This window comes from Arachis ipaensis, chromosome B4 (assembly GCF_059453495.1).
Source record: "Arachis ipaensis isolate K30076 ecotype BB chromosome B4, ASM5945349v1, whole genome shotgun sequence".
NCBI classification, from domain to species: domain Eukaryota; kingdom Viridiplantae; phylum Streptophyta; class Magnoliopsida; order Fabales; family Fabaceae; genus Arachis; species Arachis ipaensis.
In genome coordinates, this window is record NC_142439.1 from 23513300 (window position 1) to 23524121 (window position 10822).

General features: G+C 39.5%; 1 non-coding gene across 1 annotated transcript; it reads left to right on the top strand.

Moving 5' to 3' along the window:
• Positions 1 to 9429: 9429 nt before the first annotated feature.
• On the top strand, positions 9430 to 9533 carry LOC148566920 (small nucleolar RNA R71). Its single transcript, XR_015882469.1, has one exon. It is a non-coding gene; the product is annotated as a small nucleolar RNA R71 (small nucleolar RNA).
• Positions 9534 to 10822: the final 1289 nt, after the last annotated feature.

The window sequence follows — 10822 nt, forward strand, 5'->3', positions numbered from 1 at the left end:
AGCCAAAGAAGCATGTTTTCAATCATAGCACAAAATTAGGAAGGAAAATGTAAAACATGCGAATTCTATGAATAAGTGTGAGAATAGTGGATAAAATCCACTAAATTAAGAACAAGATAAACCATAAAATAGCAGTTTATCAACGCACAAAACTGTATTTTTCGCTATCTGTGCGTCCGCACACACCTTGAAAAATAATTGAAGAGGCTCGTGAACTTATTGAGACAGTTGCCATGAACCAGCATCTGTACTCAGTTGATGTGACTTCTATGGAAGGAGAGGTTAAGGCAATATCTACTGAATCTAACCCTCCAAAACAATATAGCCAATTGACTTAGTAGCTACACGCCTTTGCATAACAGTTGCTGGAATTGCAAGAGGCTTTGGGAGAAACTCAGACTTCTAACAGGAATGTAGAAGCCCAGTTGAGTCAAACAAGGCAGCAATTATCTAAGCAGATAAAATATGAATGTCAGGCTATCCAACTGAGGAATGGGACAACATTGAACACCCAACTTCAGAGCAACAGGAGACCAGAATAAGAAAAGCTGACAGAGGATAACTAGACTACTGTTCAAGACACCTCTGAGGATGTTGCACGCCCTAAGAGGAATGTCATTGGCTCTCAATGCCAAGAAGAGGTGCTCACTCCTGGTGTTGAATGCCCAAATGGGGGTAACACTCTTGGCGTTCAACGCCAAGAAGGGGTACCCACCCTTGGCGTTGAACGCCCAACTAGGGGCAGTCCTCCTGGCATTGAACGCCAGGAAGAGGGCAGCAAAGGCGTTAAATGCCCAACCAGGATGGTCAGACACATGCAAGTGCTGAGAAGGTCCTTCCTAAGCAAGTTACTGACCCCCCCTTCCAATTCTGTAGGCATTCAACCTACATCCACTAAGGTTGATGAGTATAGGGCTAAGATGTCATACACTCAGAAGCTTTGCCAAGCGGAAAAGGATAAACAGTGTGCCCACTTTGCGGATTATCTCAAGACACTTGAGATCAAGATCCCTTTTGCAGAGGCTCTTGAACAGATACCTTCTTATGCTAAGTTCATGAAAGACATCTTAAGTCATAAGAAGGATTGGAGAGAGGCAAAAACAGTCCTCCTCACTGAAGAGTGCAGTGCAGTAATTCAAAAGAGCTTAACAGAGAAACTTGGAGATCCTGGGAGCTTTATGATACCCTGCACCTTAGGGGATGCCTGCACAAAGACAACTGATGAATCCATATTTGATGATGATTATTTGGTTAGAATTGAATGGATTTTCATCACATAAACTTGCACTTATTCCCTTGAATAGCATGCTTTTGAACCTTCCTCCCAAATTGCGCTTCATTATGAAAATATGCTCTTTTGTGCCTAATTTAATCTATTTTATTCTATTTGCCTTCCATTCGATGCCTTGATGTTGTTTGTGAGTGATTTCAGGTGTATAAGGTGGGAATGGGTTGGAGAAAATGGAAGAAGAGCATGCAAGGTGGAGGAAACAAGAAGAATCAAAGGAGATGAGTTCAGAGACGTGTGTGTGAGCACAGCTACTTGTGCATATGCACAGCAGCCCAATTAGAGCGTGTGGATCATTTCAAGCCCGTCGCGTGTCCAGCCAAGCATCGCCTAGTGTGCGTGCGCACAGCTACTTGTGCATACGCACAGGAAGGGATCCTTCACAAAGTATGTGCACGCACACGTCTATGCGTCCGCACAGGTGTCCGCGCATGACTTCATTAAAATGGCACGTGACTCGCAATTTTAAGGCTTTGGAGGTCCATTTCTGAAGTCTTCTAGCTCATATTGGAAGGGGGAATGAAGGCATAACATAGCATATCATTAGTATAATTTAGGAGTAGTAGTAGGAAGCTTTTAGTTTAGTTTTTCTCTAAGTTTTTCATCATCTCTATTAGGGTTTATATTAGGGTTTTACATTCAAGTGCCATTTCCATTTTTTATCTCGGATTTTGCTAGCTTTCATTGTAAGTATTCTCTTGTTATTACTCTTTATAGTTACATTGTCATTACTCTTTCTTCTAATTCAAGTTATAGTTCAATTTTGCTTCTCTCTTGCAATTTCAATTTCTTGTTGATGAATTTGATGTTTGATGTTTGTTTCATGCTTTCTTGTATTATTCTTGTTGATTGAGATCAATTGTTGCTTTTAGTTTCAAGCCTTTTCTCATTTTCTCCATGTTTAAGGTTTTTGCCCACCAAGTGTTTGACAAAATGTCAAACATGGTTTTAGGCTAAATTTTTGGCTTTTGGCTTGGGTAAAGTGAGCAATTGGGTTTCTAGAGTTGGAATGTCCAACATTTAGTTTCAATTCTTGGATTGTTAATTGTTCTTGTTCCCACTAACACTAATTTGTTGCTAAGGCAATCAGCAAGCAATTTAGGATTTGTGGGTTGAGAACACTTATGCTCATTTAACTTACCTTCCGATGTGAGGGTTGATCAAGTGAGACTAATCCATCATAATTGTAATAGTTGTGGTTCCAACAAGGAAAGGACCCTTAGCTCACTCCAAGCCAAGACTCTTTTTATGCTTTCAATCTTTTATACACTTCTATGTTAATCTCTTTTATACTTTACTTGTTAATATTATATAGTCAGTTCTTTAATCCTTCATTAGTTCAGTCATTACAATTTTGCATGTTCTTTTGTTGCTTTATATGTTCATTTCTTTATTGACAACCCCTTGATCACTACAACCGAAATTGCACACTCATTTTTCTAAAGTGATCCTTGGGAGATGACTCGGGAGTCAAATACTCTCGGTTTTGAATTAGTTTTGAATTGTGACACATCTTGTGAGTTTTCAATTTGATTGATGGCTAATTTGTTGGGTTAGGACTATACTTACAACGCCAATTCCATTTTTGATAATCAAGTTCCTAACCCATGCAATTTGGGTTGTTGGTGCACGAAATCGTGATCATTCTTTCCTTGGTAACGGTGCTAAAAACTCAATACGCACGTTCATAATATTATCTCTTTGTCACAACTTCGCACAACTAACCAGCAAGTGCACTGGGTCGTCCAAGTAATAAACCTTACGTGAGTAAGGGTCGATCCCACGGAGATTGTCGGCTTGAAGCAAGCTATGGTCACCTTGTAAATCTCAGTCAGGCGGATTCAAATGGTTATGGAGATTTAATAATTAAAAGATAAATAAAACGTAAAATAAAGATAGTGGTACTTATGTAATTCATTGGTGAGAATTTCAGATAAACGTATAGAGATGCTTTCGTTCCTCCTGAACCTCTGCTTTCCTGCTGTCTTCATCCAATCAGTCCTACTCCTTTCTATGGCAAGCTGTATATTGGGCATCACCATTGTCAGTGGCTACATCCCGTCCTCTCTGTGAAAATGGTCCGATGCGCTGTCAGTGCATGGCTAATCATCTGGAGGTTCTCGATCATACTGGAATAGGATTTACTATCCTTTTGCGTCTGTCACTACGCCCAACACTTGCGAGTTTGAAGCTCGTCACAGCCATCCCTTCCCGGATCCTACTCGAAATACCACAGACAAGGTTTAGACTTTTCAGATCTCAAGAATGGCCGTCCATGGGTTCTAACTTATACCACGAAGACTCTGATTAAGGAATCTCAGAGATACTCATTCAATCTAAGGTAGAACGGAAGTGGTTGTCAGGCACGCATTCGTAGGGAATGATGATGAGTGTCACGATCATCACATTCATGTTGAAGTGCGAATGAATATCTTAGAAGCGGAATAAGTTGAATTGAATAGAAAAATAGTAGTACTTTGCATTAATTCATGAGGAACAGCAGAGCTCCACACCTTAATCTATGGTGTGTAGAAACTCTACCGTTGAAAATACATAAGTGATAATGGTGTTCATTGGCTTCGGTCCCCAGAGAGGGAACCAGAAGAACCAAGACGTAAATACAATAGTAAAAAGTCCTATTTATGCTAAACTAGTTACTAGGGTTACAGAGATAAGTAAATAATGTAAAAATCCACTTTCAGGGCCCACTTTGGTGTGTGCTTGGGCTGAGCTTGAAGCTTTCAAGTGGAGAGATCTTCCTTGGAGTTAAACGCCAGTTTGTAACGTGTTTCTGGCGTTTAACTCTGCTTTGCAACCTGTTTCTGGCGTTTGACTCCAGAATTTGGCAGAGAGCTGGCGTTCAACGCCATTTTGAGTCGTCTAAACTCGAGCAACATATGGACTATTATATATTTCTAGAAAGCCCTAGATGTCTACTTTCCAACGCAATTGAGAGCGAACCATTTGGAGTTCTGTAGCTCCATAAAATCCACTTTGAGTGCAGGGAGGTTAGAATCCAACAGCATCTGCAGTCCTTTGTCAGCCTCTGAATCTGATTTTTGCTCAAGTCCCTCAATTTCAGCCAGAAAATACCTGAAATCATAGAAAAACACACAAAATCATAGTAAAGTCCAGAAATGTGAATTTTAATTAAAAACTAATAAAAATATAATAAAAACTAACTAAATAATACTAAAAACATACTAAAAACAATGCCAAAAAGCGTATAAATTATCCGCTCATCACAACATCAAACTTAAATTGTTGCTTGTCCCCAAGCAACTGAAAATCAAATAGGATAAAAAGAAGAGAATATACTATAAATCCCAAAATATCAATGAAACTTAGCTCCAATCAGATGAGCAGGACTAGTAGCTTTTTGCCTCTTGAATAGTTTTGGCATCTCGCTTTATCCATTGAAGTTCAGAATGATTGGCATCTATAGGAACTCAGAGTTCAGATAGTGTTATTGATTCTCCTAGTTCAGTATGTTGATTCTTGAACACAGCTACTTTATGAGTCTTGGCCGTGGCCCTAAGCACTTTGTTTTCCAGTATTACCACCGGATACATAAATGGCACAGACACATAACTGGGTGAACCTTTTCAGATTGTGACTCAGCTTTGCTAAACTCCCCAATTAGAGGTGTCCAGGGTTCTTAAGCACACTCTTTTTTTTGCTTTGGACCTCGACTTTAACCGCTCAGTCTCAAGTTTTCACTTGACACCTTCACGCCACAAGGACATGGTTAGGGACAACTTGGTTTAGCCGCTTAGGCTAGGATTTTATTCCTTTAGGCCCTCCTATCCACTGATGCTCAAAGCCTTGGATCCTTTTTGGTTTTAAGGGCTATTGGCTTTTTCTACTTGCTTTTTCTTTTTCTTCTTTTTTTTTCGCTTTTTTTTTGCAAGCTTTGTATTCACTGCTTTTTCTTGCTTCAAGAATCATTTTTATAATTTTTCAGATCATCAAATAACATGTCTCCTTTTCATCATTCTTTCAAGAGCCAACATATTTAACATTCATAAACATCAAATTCAAAAGACATATGCACTGTTCAAGCATTCATTCAGAAAACAAAAAGTATTGTCACCACATCAAAATAATTAAACTAGTTTCAAGGATGAATTTGAAACCATGTACTTCTTGTTCTTTTGTAATTAAAACATTTTTCCTTTAAGAGAGGTGATGGATTCATAGGACATTCATAACTTTAAGGCATAGACACTTAAATACTAATGACCATGTAATAAAGACACAAACATAAATAAAACATTCGACTCAAAAACCGAAAACAGAAAAATAAGAACAAGGAGATTAGGGAATGAGTCCACCTTAGTGTGGGTGGCGTCTTCCTCTTCTTGAAGAACCAATGGTGCTTTTGAGCTCCTCTATGTCTCTTCCTTGTCTTTGTTGTTCCTCCCTCATAGCTCTTTGATCTTCTCTAATTTCATGGAGGATGATGGAGTGCTCTTGGTGCTCCATCCTTAGTTGTCCCATGTTGGAACTTAATTCTCCTAGGGAGGTGTTGATTTGCTCCAAATAGTTCTATGGAGGAAAGTGCATCTGAGGCATCTCAGGGATTTCATGGTGATGAGCTTCCTCATGCGTCTCTTGAGATCCATGAATAGGTTCTCTTGTTTGCTCCATTCTTTTCTTAGTGATGGGCTTATCCTCATCAATGAGGATATCTCCCTCTATGTCAATCCCAGCCGAATTGCATAGATGGCAAATGAGGTGAGGAAAGGCTATCCTTGCCAAAGTGGAGGACTTGTCAGCCACCTTGTAGAGTTCTTGAGGTATAATCTCATGAACTTCCACTTCCTCTCCAATCATGATACTATGGATCATGATGGCTCGGTCTATAGTAAATTCAGACCGGTTGCTAGTGGGAATGATTGAGCATTGAATGAACTCCAACCATCCCCTAACTACAGGCTTAAGGTCCAGTCTTCTCAGTTGAACCGGTTTGCCTTTTGAGTCAATCTTCCATTGAGCTCCTTCCACACATATGTCCATGAGGACTTGGTCCAACCTTTGATCAAAGTTGACCCTTCTTGTGTAGGGGCGTGCGTTTTCTTCCATCATTGGCAAGTTGAACGCCAGCCTTACATTTTCCGGACTAAAATCTAAGTATTTTTCCCGAACCATGGTGAGCCAATGCTTTGGATAGGGTTCACACTTTGATCATGGTTCCTAGTGATCCATGCGTTTGCATAGAACTCTTGAACCATTAGGATCCTGACTTGTTGAATGGGGTTGGTGAGGACTTCCCAACCTCTTCTTTGGATCTCAAGTCGGATCTCCGGATACTCATTTTTTTTGAGTTTGAAAGGAACCTCGGGGATCACTTTCTTCTTGGCCACAACTTCATAGAAATGGTCTTGATGGACCTTTGAGATAAATCTCTCCATCTCCCATGACTCAGAGGTGGAAGCAATTGACTTCCCTTTCCTCTTTCTTGAGGATTCTCTGGCCTTAGGTGCCATTGATGGTTATAAAAAAAACAAAAAACTATACTTTTTACCACACCAAACTTAGAATGTTGCTCGTCCTCGAGCAAAAGAAGAGAGAAAGAAGAAGAAGAAGAAGAAGAGATGGAGGAAAGGGAGAGATGTATGTGTTTCGGCCAAGGGGAGAAAAGAGGGTAGTGTTGTGTGAAAATGAAGAAGGAGTGAGGGGTTTATATAGTGGAGGGAGAGGGGTTTAGGTTCGGCCATTTAGGGTAGGTTTGGGTGGGAAAGAGAATTTGAATTTGAAGGTCGGTAGGATTTATGGGAAAGTGTGGTGGAGGTGATTGGTGAAAGGGTAATAGGGAAGAGTGGTTGAGTTGATTGGTGAAGGGTGTTTGGGAAAGAGGGTTATTGGATTGTGTGAAGAAGAGGGAGAAAGTGAGTTGAGGTAGGTGGGGATCTTGTGGGATCCACAGATCCTGAGGTGTCAAGGATTTCAGATCCCTGCACCTATTAGGCGTGTAAAATGCCCTATCCATGCAATCCTGGCGTTTAACGCCACTTCCATGCTTGGTTCTGGCGTTAAACGCCCAAGTGTAGCTTGTTTCTGGCGTTAAACGCCAGCTCTATGCTTGTTTCTGGCGTTTAACGCCAGCCTTTCTCAGAGTGCAATCCTGGCGTTTAAACGCCAGACTGCTGCTTGTTTCTGGCGTTTAACGCCAGTTTCATGCTCTGTTCTGGCGCTAAACGCCAGTCTGGTGCCCATTTCTGGCGTTAAACGCCCAGAATGGTGCCAGACTGGGCATTTAATGCCTATTCTGCTAGCCTTACTGGCATTTAAACGCCAGTAAGCTCTTCCTCCAGGGTGAGCTATTTTTCATTCTGTTTTTCATTCTGTTTTTGAGTTTTTTGTAGTTTTTGTGACTCCACATGATCATCAACCTAAAGAAACACGAAATAAACATGAAAATAATAATAATATAATTAATTAACATTGGGTTGCCTCCCAACAAGCGCTTCTTTAATGTCAATAGCTTGACAGTGAGCTCTCAGGGAGCCTCACAGATGTTCAGAGCATTGTTAGGACCTCCCAACACCAAACTTAGAGTTTGACTGTGGGGGCTTTGGTTGACTCTACAGTGAGAGAAGATTTTTATGCTTCCTCTCCATGGTTACAGAAGGAGAACCTTGAGTCTTGAACACAAGGTAGTCTTCATTCAGTTGAAGGACCAACTCTCCTCTGTCCACATCAATCACAGCATTTGCTGTGGCTAGGAAGGATCTTCCAAGGATGATAGATTCATCCTCATCCTTCCCAGTGTCTAGGATTATGAAGTCAGCAGGGATGTAAAGGCCTTCAACCTTTACTAACACGTCCTCTACTTGTCCATAAGCCATTTTCATAGATTTGTCTACCATCTCTAATGAGAAATTGGCAGCCTGTACCTCAAGGATTCCCAGTTTCTCCATTACAGAGAGTGGCATTTAGTTTATTCCTGACCCCAGGTCACATAGAGCCTTCTCAAAGGTCATGGTGCCTATGTTACAGGGAATTAGGAATTTACCAGGAACCTGTTTCTTTTGAGGTAATTTTTGTCTATCCAATGCATTCAGTTCATTGATTAGCAAGGGAGGTTCATCTTCCCAAGTCTCATTACCAAATAATTTGGCATTCAACTTTATGATTGCACCAAGGTACTTGGCGACTTGCTCTTCAACAATGTCTTCATCTTCTTCAGAAGATGAATATTCATCAGAGCTCATGAATGGTAGAAGGAGGTTCAATGGAATCTCTATGGTCTCTAGATGAGCCTCAGATTCCTTTGGTTCCTCTAAGGGAAACTCCTTATTGTTCACTGAACATCCCAGGAGGTCTTCCTCACTAGGATTCACGTCCTTCTCTTCTCTTGTAGGTTCGGCCATTTTGGTTATATCAATGGCCTTGCACTCTCTCTTTGGATTCTCTTCTGTATTGCTTGGGAGAGTACTAGGAGGAGTTTCAGTGATCTTTTTACTCAGTTGGCCTACTTGTGCCTCCAAATTTCTAATGGAGGACCTTGTTTCATCATGAAACTCAAAGTGGCCTTAGATAGATCAGAGACTCTATTTGCTAAGCTAGATGGATTCTGCTCAGAATTCTCTGTCTATTGCTGAGTGGATGATGAAAAAGGTTTACTATTGTTAAACCTGTTTCTTCCACCATTATTAAAGCCTTGTTGAGGCTTTTGTTGATCCTTTCATGAGAAATTTGGATGATTTCTCCATGAGGGGTTATAGGTGTTTCTATAAGGTTCACCCATGTAATTCACCTCTGCTATTGCAGGGTTCTCAGGATCATAAGCTTCTTCTTCAGAAGATGCCTCTTGAGTACTGTTGGATGCAGCTTGCATTCCATTCAAACTCTGAGAAATCATATTGACTTGCTGAGTCAATATTTTGTTCTGAGCCAATATGGCATTCAGAGCATCAATTTCAAGAACTCCCTTCCTTTGAGGCGTCCCATTACTTACAGGATTCCTCTTAGAAGTGTACATAAACTGGTTGTTAGCAACCATGCCAATGAGTTCCTGAGCTTCTGCAGGCGTTTTCTTTAGGTGAATGGATCCACCTGCAGAATGGTCCAGTAACATCTTTGATAACTCAGACAGACCATCATAGAATATATCCAGAATAGTCCATTCTGAAAGCATGTCAGATGGACACTTTTTGGTCAGTTGCTTATATCTCTCCCAAGCTTCATAGAGGGATTCACCTTCTTTCTGTCTGAAGGTTTGAACATCCACTCTAAGCTTACTAAGCTTTTGAGGAGGAAAGAACTTGGCTAAGAAAGCCGTGACCAGCTTATCTCAAGAGTTCAGGCTATCTTTAGGTTGAGAGTCCAACCATATTCTAGCTCTGTCTCTCACAGCAAACGGGAAAAGCATGAGCCTATAGACCTCGGGATCAACCCCATTGGTTATAACAGTATCACATATCTGCAAGAATTCAGTTAAGAACTGAAAAGGATCTTCAGATGGAAGTCCATGAAACTTGCAGTTTTGTTGCATCAGAGAAACTAGTTGAGGTTTAAGCTCAAAATTGTTTACTCCAATGGTAGGGATGGAGATGCTTCTTCCATGTAAGTTGGAATTTGGTGTAGTAAAGTCACCAAGCATCTTCCTTGCATTGTTGTTATTTTCAGCCATGTCTTCTTCTTTTTCGAAAATTTCTGTCAGATTTTCTCCAGAGAGTTGAGCTTTAGCTTCCCTTAGCTTCCTCTTCAGAGTCCTTTCAGGTTCAGGATCGGCTTCAACAAGAATGTTCTTATCCTTGTTCCTGCTCATATGAAAAAGAAGAGAACACAAAAGAAAATATGGAATCCTCTATGTCACAGTATAGAGATTCCTTATGCAAGAATAAAAAGAGAAGAATATAAGAAGGAGAAGAGGAAAATTCGAACATAGAGAAGAAGATGGGGTTCGAATTTTGGGTGGAAGAGAAGTGTTAGTAGATGAATAAATAAATAGAAGGAGATGAGGAAGAGAAGAATTCGAAAATTAAATAAAATAGAATTAAAATTTAAAGTTAAAAATTCGAAAATTGAAATTGAAATTAAATTAAATTAAAATTAAAACAATTAGTTAATTAAAAAGGAAATTTGAAAAAGAGGGAAGGGATTTTCGAAAATTAGAGAGAGAGGGTTGGTTAGGTAGTTTTGAAAAAGGATAAGAATCAAACAAAAAGTAAAGTGGTTAATTGGAAAAGATTTGAAAATCAAATTTGAAAAGATAACAAGTTAGAAAAGATTTTGGAATCAAATTTTGAAAAAGATGTGATTGAAACTTATTTTGAAAAAGATTTGAAAAAGAAATTTAAAAAGATTTGATTTTGAAAATTAAAGTTGATTACTTGACTAACAAGAAACAAAAAGATTTGATTTTGAAATTTAAAGATTGAACCTTTCTTATTAGGCAAGTAACAAACTTAAGATTTTTGAATCAATCACATTAGTTGTTAGCATTGAATTCGAAAATATGAAATAAAATAAGAAAAAGATTTTGAAAATTAATTTGAAATTTTCGAAAATAATAAAGGAAGAATG